Source organism: Phascolarctos cinereus, unplaced genomic scaffold (assembly GCF_003287225.1).
Source record: "Phascolarctos cinereus isolate Bilbo 61053 unplaced genomic scaffold, phaCin_HiC Scaffold_2;HRSCAF=192, whole genome shotgun sequence".
Lineage (NCBI taxonomy): Eukaryota > Metazoa > Chordata > Mammalia > Diprotodontia > Phascolarctidae > Phascolarctos > Phascolarctos cinereus.
In genome coordinates, this window is record NW_027555625.1 from 56,907,319 (window position 1) to 56,916,512 (window position 9,194).

Sequence of the window (9,194 nt, forward strand, 5' to 3'; positions counted from 1 at the left end):
GAGTCAGGACAGCTGCCCCTTCCCTGTGCATTGTTAGCCCTTCCTCTCCCACCAGACTCCCCAGACATTACTTTGTGTTTCTTAGTATATATGTTGTATTCCTAACCCTAAATCTATACATCATCCCCTTTTCCCCTCCTTTTACTACCTATCTCTCCAATATAAGATCCTTGAGATTAAAGGCTGTTTTCATTTGTGTTTTTCTATCCCCAGGACCTAGCACAGTGCCTGGAACGTAACAGATACATTATAAAATGAGACAGTTTTTTAAAGTTCTGGACTTAGAGTCAGAAAGTCTTGGATTCAAATTCTATTTCTGACACTTATTAGTTGTGTGACCCTAAGCAAGTCATTTAACTACTCTGAGTCTGTTTTCTCATCTGTAAAATGAAGGGACTGGAGTACGTGGCCCCTAAGGTCCCTTCTACTCCTAAATCTATGATTTCCTAATTAGAATGTAATTCATCATTGTTTAGACATTTCCATTAGTCAAATGCATTCTAGGTTCATCTTGATTCTTATATGTGCAATTCAAAATTTCTACTCAGTTGGGGTCTTTTTTTATCTAGAATGCTTGAAAGTATTCCATTTTATTAAATACCCATTTTTCCCTCTGCAGAATTATATTGTCTCCTATGGGGTGTTATTCTGGTTCTGCGCCTTTATCTTTTGCCTTTTTGAATATCATAGGATTTTCTCTATATTAGTCACTTCAAGGTTTTGTTCTAACTGTATACAGTATTTTTTTTTCCCCTTTGATCTAGAAGCTCTGGATTTTGGCTATGACATTCCTGGAAATTTTTATTTTTTTCTTTTGATTGGTATATTCTTTCTGTTTTTACTTTGCCCTCTCATTCTAATAGATTCAGATATTTTATTTATTATTTCTAGAAATGTGGTATCCATATTTTTGTTTGTTCATGATTTTCAGGGAGTCTTATGATTATTAAACTATCTCTCTTTTACCTGTTTTCCAGCATCTTACATTTTCTTCTATTATTACTATAACCATAGTTAGCATTTATACAGGACTTAGAAGTTTACAAAGCACTTTATAACATTTTGATGACTATAATTTATCAATTTAATTTGCTTCATTTGCAATCCTGTAATACTTTATTTTAGACATTTAAAAGCATTATTCTGAGAAAGGGTATAGAGACTTCACCCAGACTTCCAAAGAGGTCCATGACACAAAAATGGTTAGGCACCCCTGGTCTGGATCAAAACTTCACATCATATGTCACAATAAGCTCCACATAGAGACAGGACCTAGATAAAAAAGGTCACATCATTAATTAGAGGAACTGGGAAGGGGGCATCTTTTACACATACGGACAGGGGAAAACGTATTGACCAAACAAAGGATGGAGAGAATCATAGGGCATAAAATGGACAGTGTTTATTACAAAATGTGAAAAGAAGTGGCATAAGCAAAATTGAAAAGGAAACAATTAACAGCGGGAAAAAATCTTTGCAAGTTTCTCTAATAAAGGTTTGATATAGAACTGATATAAATAAGTAAAACCAAGAGTCATTCCTCAATAGATAAATGGTCAAAGGATATGAACAGGCAGTTCTCAAAAGAAAGGCAAACTGTCAACAACCATATGAAAAAATACTCCAAATCATTAATAATAAAAGAAATGTAAATTAAACATCTCTAAAGCTCCATTTCACACCCAGATTAGCAAAGATGACAAAAAAGGAAAATGATCATTGTTGAAGGGGATGTAAGAAATCAGGTAGAGTTGTGAATTGGTACAGCAATTCTGTTGTGTTTTTTTGTTTGTTTTTGCTTTTAGGCAATTGGGGTTAAGTGACTTGCCCAGGGTCACACAGCTAGTAAGTGTCAAGTGTTTGGTCTGAGGCCAGATTTGAACTCAGGTCCCCCTGACTTCAGGGCCAGTGCTCTACCTGCTGAGCCACTTAGCTGCCCCATTAGTACAGCAATTCTGAAAGCAACTTGAAGCTATACCTATTAAGTCACCAAACAAAGCATACCTTTAGTCCAGTCAATACTAACCCTATACCCCAATGCGATGAAAGAGTTTAGAAAAGACCTATCTGCATAAAAAAATTCACTGCATTGCCTTTTGCCATAACCAAGAACTGGAAACTATAGAGGTGCCCATCGGTTGAGAAAACGGTTGAACAAATTATGGTACATAAATAACTTACAGTATTTTAAAAGAAAAATGACTTTGAAAGATTTAAGAATGCTAATCAGTGCAATGAACTGCCATATTTCTAAAGCAGTGGTGTCAGTCAGACTCAAATAGAAATGGTGGCCACTAATCTGTACATAAGGATCCCTACAGGCTTCATATTTTCTTAGCTTTCTTAGCTTTGAAATACATTATCTATGTTATATTGCATTCTTATTTATTTTGTTAAATATTTCCCAATTTAAAATTTCCCAGGTTTTTTAGGCATATCAGGGTCACATGCAGCCCACTGGCTATGTTTGACACCTCTGCTCTAGAGGAACTAAGATGAAGAATGCTTATCACCTCTTGACAGAGAAGTGATGGACTATAGGTGTAAAATAAGGCATACATTTTCAGATTTAGCCAACCTATGAATTTTGTTGCAGGTAGGTAGTATGGTGGATGGAGTGCTGTGCCTGAAATCAGGAAGACTCATCTTCCTAAGTTCAAACCTGGCCTCAGACACTTACTAACTATTTGACCCTGGTCAAGTCACTTCACCCTGTTTGCCTCAGTTTCCTCATCTGTAAAATGAGCTGAAGAAGGAAATGGCAAACCATTCCAGTATCTTTGCCAAGAAAACCCCAAGTGGGGTCACAATGAGTTGGACACAACTAAAACAGAAATGAACAACTCCGCAAAAAAATGTGACAAGTACATGGTGCTGGGAGAGAGGAGGGATAGTAATAGTGATGCAAAAAAAAAGTAAGGAACACAATGAAACATTTCTTTTTAATGCTCAGAAGAGAATAGAAGGAGGTTCAGAAGGAAACACAGATAAGAGAGACAGCTTTGGGACTAACATCTAGGATTTGGTATATACTGTTTTTACCTGTCTAAAACATAGATTTGCAGTTTTATGTATTGTCTTTTTCCATACTTCTTTGTCAGTGGAAATATTTGTGTTCGTCAAATGCAGAATAATTTTTCTTTAACAAACCAATTTTCTTTTTTTAGGCAATCAGGGCTAAGTGACTTGCCCAGGGTCACATAGCTAGTAAATGTCTGAGGCCAGATTTAAACCCAGGTCCTCCTGACTACAGGGCCGGTGCTCTATCCACTTCACCACCTAGCCACCCCTAACAATTTTTTTAAAAGAAAAACTTTGGAGACTGAGTACAGAAAAAAAAAATGAGCATGTAGATTCTTCCCTGGAAACAAAGGGCAGCTCACCTTATAAGGGTGTTCTCCCTCTGCAGCTTAACTGCTTCTCTCCTCCCACTCTTACCTCTAGCCCCTTCTCTCCAGGAATTAATCCCCTTCTCTCTAGCCCCTCCTATGCTAGAAAGAGTCAGAACTTCAGGTTAAGAGGCCTGGGTTCTAGCTCTGGCTCTGCCACTAACTTTCTGCTTTATCTTTAATCCATCTCTTCCTCTCTATATACCTCAAATATAGCATGGGAGAGCAGACTACAGACCTTGGCATCAAATCTGAATCCAGGTCCCAGCTGGAATTATCTATTTAACCCTGGGGAAGTCACACCAACCCTCTGTCCTGTTTCCTTAGCTATAAAAAAGGAGAGAATGATATTTCCATTTCCTTCATAGGCTTTTATAAGGAATGCTACTTATAAACCTTAAAATAATCTAGAAATATGGGGCAGCTAGGTGGCACAGTGGGGGCAGCACTGGCCTTGAAGTCCAGAGGACCTGAGTTCAAATCTGAACTTAGACCAAATACCAAACACTTACTAGCTGTATGACCGTGGGCAAGTCACTTAACCCCAATTGCCTAAAAAAAAAATAATAATAATCTAGAAGTATGAGTTGTTACAATTCAGTTTACCTGTTAAGTAGTTTAAAATTATTAATCACATTTTAAATAAATGTTTGTTGAGTGACTGATTGATTGATTGGGAAAGACACCGTGTATTAAAGTCTCTCAGCAGACCTGGGCTGTGCTCATCTCACCAGAATGTCAGAGAATATGTGGACCTCACACCCACACCACCATTTTGTATACAGATGAGACTAAACTTTGAAATGAGGACTATAGAAAAAGGGGGAACTCTAGATACCCCTAAATCATTGGTTATTAATAATCATTTCAGATGCCTCATGTCCCTATATCCCCTTTTGAGAATCTTCACGTCCTGTTAAAGATACACAGGATCACAGAGCCAAAAGCAACCTTAAAGATCATTAGTCCAGCCCCTTCATTTTACAGATGGAGAAATAGGCCCAGTTGGGAAATGTGATTTGCCCAAGATCACAAGGCTGTTGAGTAGCAGGGCCAGGCTTTCAACTAAGGTCCTCTTTCTATTACACCTGCCTCACCTTAACTAAAGTTCTTCTTTGCCAAAATAAATGAGTTTGTATTTGCATATTGACTCGCCACAAGAACACGTAAACTTAATTGTGTCCCAAAGAACAATAGACTTCCTTAAAAGGAAGAAATTAGAATATTAGGCCCTCCTTTTACAGATGAGGAAAAGACAGCCCAAAGATGGGCTTTTTAAAGGTCTCACAAGCAGTAAGTGAAAGAACCTAAGTTTGAACTGCTCAGCTCTTTACCATTATACCACCCTATCCTACGAGACAGCCCATTATACCTCACTGTTCTGGCTGTGGAACATTCTCTGGGAAATTCTAACCTCACTGGAAAAACACCATCATGCCAACAGCTCACTGGCACTACTGACATCGCTTAGGTTTCTAGCCAACTGATATAACATATCTGAAACCTGGTTGGTTTTAGAATCATGCCACTTTACATAAATGATCTTCCCCAAACAGAAACTGATTATGTTTTCTGAAAAGTAAATTAAACAAATATGAGGACAAAACCAATAACCTATCAAGGTCATACATAAATCATTGATTTGGAGAGGAGGGCCCTGAGAGGTTATCTAGTCCAATCCTCTTATTTTATGGAGGAGAAACTGAGGCCCACAATACTAACGAGACTTACTCCAGGTCAGAGAAGAAAATGGTTATGCAAGTGTTGAGGTTTAGGGGCGCTAGAACCCCAAAATCACAACATATGGTTCCTGTCCAAAAGAATTCAACCCAAGCCTTCTTTCAGGCAAAGATAGAACATCCTCCATGTTGGGCAGACTCTTAAGGAGTCTGAACATTAGTGAGCTATTGGCTACATCGTAAGAATTTGAGCAGTGGCTAGATTATAAAAATCTGAGTACCTTAATGGAGACAGGATGGACCTTATATACAGAAACTGGGAGGGATCTAGGAGTGGCCAAGTAATCTGAGGGGACTGTGAGGCAATAGAACTGGGACCTGGACCACATGGCCAAGGGAGAATGGAGCCTTGATAGGATTAAGGGTGGGAAGGTAAGACAATGGAGGGCTAGGCTAGGTTAAGGGTAATGGAGAATTGGGAGATTGGGCACAATGAAAGGCCAGTTGATGGGATTATAGCCTCAGGGGACTGCCAGAGATTTGGCCATGTAGGAAAGTCCAGGGTTTTTCCTTTTTGGGGTCTAGATCTCATCCTCATCACAAGGACTGGAAACCTGGTAATATGGCTCTAAATCAAGCGTTCTTTCATCAGTAGCACAGGACTTGGAGTCAGAAATTGTTGCAGACCACACCATTCCAATACTGTCCATGGGGTTTTCCTGGCAAAGACAGAGGGGTGGTTTGCCATTTCCTTCTCCAGGGTATTGAGGTAAACAGAAGTGAAGCAACTTGCCCAGGGTTACACAGATAGTGAGTGTTTGAGGCCCTATTGGAACTCCAGTCTTCCTGACCCCAGGCCCAGCATTCTATCCGCTAAGCCCTCTAACTACCCCTGGAGTCAGAAAGACCTGAGTTCAAATCTTGCCTCAGACATTTACTAGCTTGGGCAAGTCAATTAACCTTTCTCATCTTCAGGTTCCTGAGCTACAAATGAGTAGTGGGATTCAATGGCCTTTAAGGTCCCTTTATTTGGAGATTTGGAAGGCTCCTAAGCAGCCATCTATGCCAATCCATAACTATAAAGGGCCTGCTCCACTATAACTTAGCTGACAAGTGGGCATCTAGTCTCTGCTAGGTTCTAGGGAATCCACACCCCCCCCTCAAAGGAAGCCCCGTTCACTTTGGAATAGCACTTATTGTTAGGAAGGTTTTTTTTAAGTCAAATCTAAATGTGACTTCTATCCCCTCAACCTGATTTTACCCTCTAAAGCGTTTTTTTTTCTTACCCTGTAAGAAGTGGTTCCCATTTGGTGATTTATGAGCCCTTTGCAAGTTTGTGACAATAATCCAAAAGATTTGCACTAAAAATTCTTCACTGGCACCTTAAGTAGTAAATAATTACTCGATGATGTCACAATATATTTTTCCCTCTGTGACAATAAGCATATGTGTATGTAAAGTATTGTAGGTTTGTTTTTGCAGGGATTTGAAGCCATCATGCACATGCACATAATGATCTTGGTGTTCTTGTAGTGATAACATCAAACTCTGCATCTAACTAAACACAACATGTTCTTGGAGTTTCTCAATCTGTCATCAAATTGTTTCCATACTCTCATAATGGGTCTGCATTCAAGCACAAACCAGTTCCCAATGGATGGTCACATATACGTACATAACTTCATTTGAATTCTGTTCTGTTGTTCAGTTGCTTTCAGTGACATCTCGCTCTTTGTTGGGGTTTTCTTGGCATAGATACTGGAGTGGTTTGCCATTTCCTTCTTCAGCTCATTTTACAGATGAGGAAACTGGGGCAAAAAGGGTAAAGTAACTTGCCCAGGGTCACACAGATAGTAAGTGTCTGAGGCCAAATTGGAACTCAGGAAGAAGAATCTTCTATTCACTCCATTGACTATGCCACCTAGCTGCTCTGTAGGAGGGAGTTAGAGAAATTATAGAAGCAATTTAGGAAAAAAGGGAAAGAGTAATAGTAATTTTTTAAAAAGCATCAATGGAACATTTTTGAAAAAATTCACAGGAGAGCAGAAGGAAGTTCAGAAGGGGATAAGTAGGGTAGTTAAAATCACCAATTGAATTGAATTCTGTATATAATTTTATATTTTTCTTTGTTTAAATTTCACTTCCCCCTCTTAGATGCAAAGGGGGGTTAGGTCTAGAGGTTCCCAAGTTCAGCTCATACCAAGCCAGATTCCCCTTTCTCCTAGGGCCATGAGGCCCCATATAGAGCTCAGGCTATGTGAAACTGCCTACCCACTCCCTGCCAATGCCCCCTTCCTCTTTTCCTCTCCTTCCCCCTTTTGCTGGGAGGAATCCAGAACCCCTTCTCTGTTCAGACCCTTAGACCCAATGCCACCTTCCTAATGATGTTGGACTGCTCCTGTGGGGAAGATAACCCAATAAATTCTAAGAAGTCTGAGGCCTTGCCATGTGTCTCTCCTATACATGTCTTTTCAAATAAGGATGTGCACTCCTTGACAGCAGGAACTATGTTCTATTTGTATCCATACCACTCAATAAATGCTTTACCATTCATTTATAAAGAAATCCTCATGCCTGTTATTTGCTAAGTCCATAAGTTGCTATGCACTGCACCTTTCGTAATGTGCATACCCTTCCTCACCTTCCCCTTTTAGAAATCCTCAGTTTTCTCAAAAATTCAGCTCAAATATAAGACCTTTCCTTAATTTCATCCAGCTACTAGTAACCCCCGCCAAAAAAAAAAAATCATGCTGTATTTCTTCTGCATATGCTTATATCCATACATGTCGTATCCTAAGAGGTACAGTGGATAAGAGAGGTAGGCCTGGAGTCAAGAAGATGTGAGTTCAGGGGCAGCTAGATTAATAGAGCTCTGGCTTAGAGTCAGGTGGACCTGAGTTCAAATCCAGCCTCAGACATTTAACACGCAGTAGCTGTATGATCCTGGGCAAGTCACTTAACCCCAATTGCCTCACCGAAAAAAGAAAAAGAAAAGATGTGAGTTCAAATTTAGCCTCAGACACTTGCTGTGTGACCCTGGGCAAGTCATTCAACCTCTGTCTGCCTCAGTTTCCTCAATTACAAAATGGGCAATAATAGCACCTACTTTTCAGGGTTGTTTTGAAGCTCAAAAGAAGAGAATATGTGTAAAACGCTGAGCACATTAGTGCTCATAGTACATAGTAGGTGCTTAATAATTGCTTGTTTCCTTCCCTTTCTCTCTCCCTCAATACAACATAAACTCCATAACCCTAGGAACTAGCATAACACCTGGCACATGGTAGAAACTTAAGAAATGGCTGGATCCCACCTCTAAAAAATACACAGGTCATGCACAAGGCCAGAATCTTTTCCCTTTTTGTCTCAATTATTCTACGTCTAGTACTTGTGCCTTTCAATAATAGTTATTCAACAAATGTTGGTTTAAATAGACCTAGAATTTGAATCCAGACCCCCCTACTCCAGATCCCCCACCCTTTCTTTAAACCAAACTGCTTCAATAATAAGATTTGGAGTCAGAAGAGCTGAGATCAAGTCAAGAGAATTGACTCTACCCCTTATTTTAGCTACATGACTTTGGTCAGGTCACTCTCTATGCCTCGGTGTTTTCACATGTAAACTTAGAGGACTGAACTAAATCATCCCTAGGGTCCTTTCTAGTGCTGATGGTCTCTGATTCCATACCTACCATTAGATCTCTCAATCCAATTAGAAGCTTCAATTCTCTCATCTATTAAATGTGCAGATCACTTGACTATACCTTCAGAGTCTTGTCATAAGGCTCAAAACAAAGTCAAGCTCTTGCCAAACTATAGTGTCATATAAAGGTGATTATGTCTACTTTTCCTCAATTTCACTCCTGGCAGCAAATACTAATTTTCATCAGTGGACACAAGAGAACATCTCACCTTCCATACATGGCACAGAAATGTTACAAATGTCTTTAAATAATAAATGTTCAGCACACTGTATTTTAAAGCGTAGCTACTAGAATATTAATGCCTCCCCTCTACATATCTCAGCCACCCAGCACCCTTGATTACCTGGAATGGAGACAGGATTCAGGAAACAGAAAGAGAAGCCATCTGTTTGATAGCTCAAAGTCCATGTACTTTACTTCCTCTTC

At 39.5% G+C, this 9,194-nt stretch overlaps 1 long non-coding RNA gene across 1 annotated transcript; it reads right to left on the reverse strand.

Moving 5' to 3' along the window:
- Window positions 1–1,097: 1,097 nt before the first annotated feature.
- Window positions 1,098–9,194, reverse strand: LOC144455589 (uncharacterized). The gene is made up of 2 exons (XR_013484302.1): window positions 9,112–9,194; window positions 1,098–1,272 (listed from the first exon to the last, which is right to left on the reverse strand). It is a non-coding gene; the product is annotated as an uncharacterized LOC144455589 (long non-coding RNA).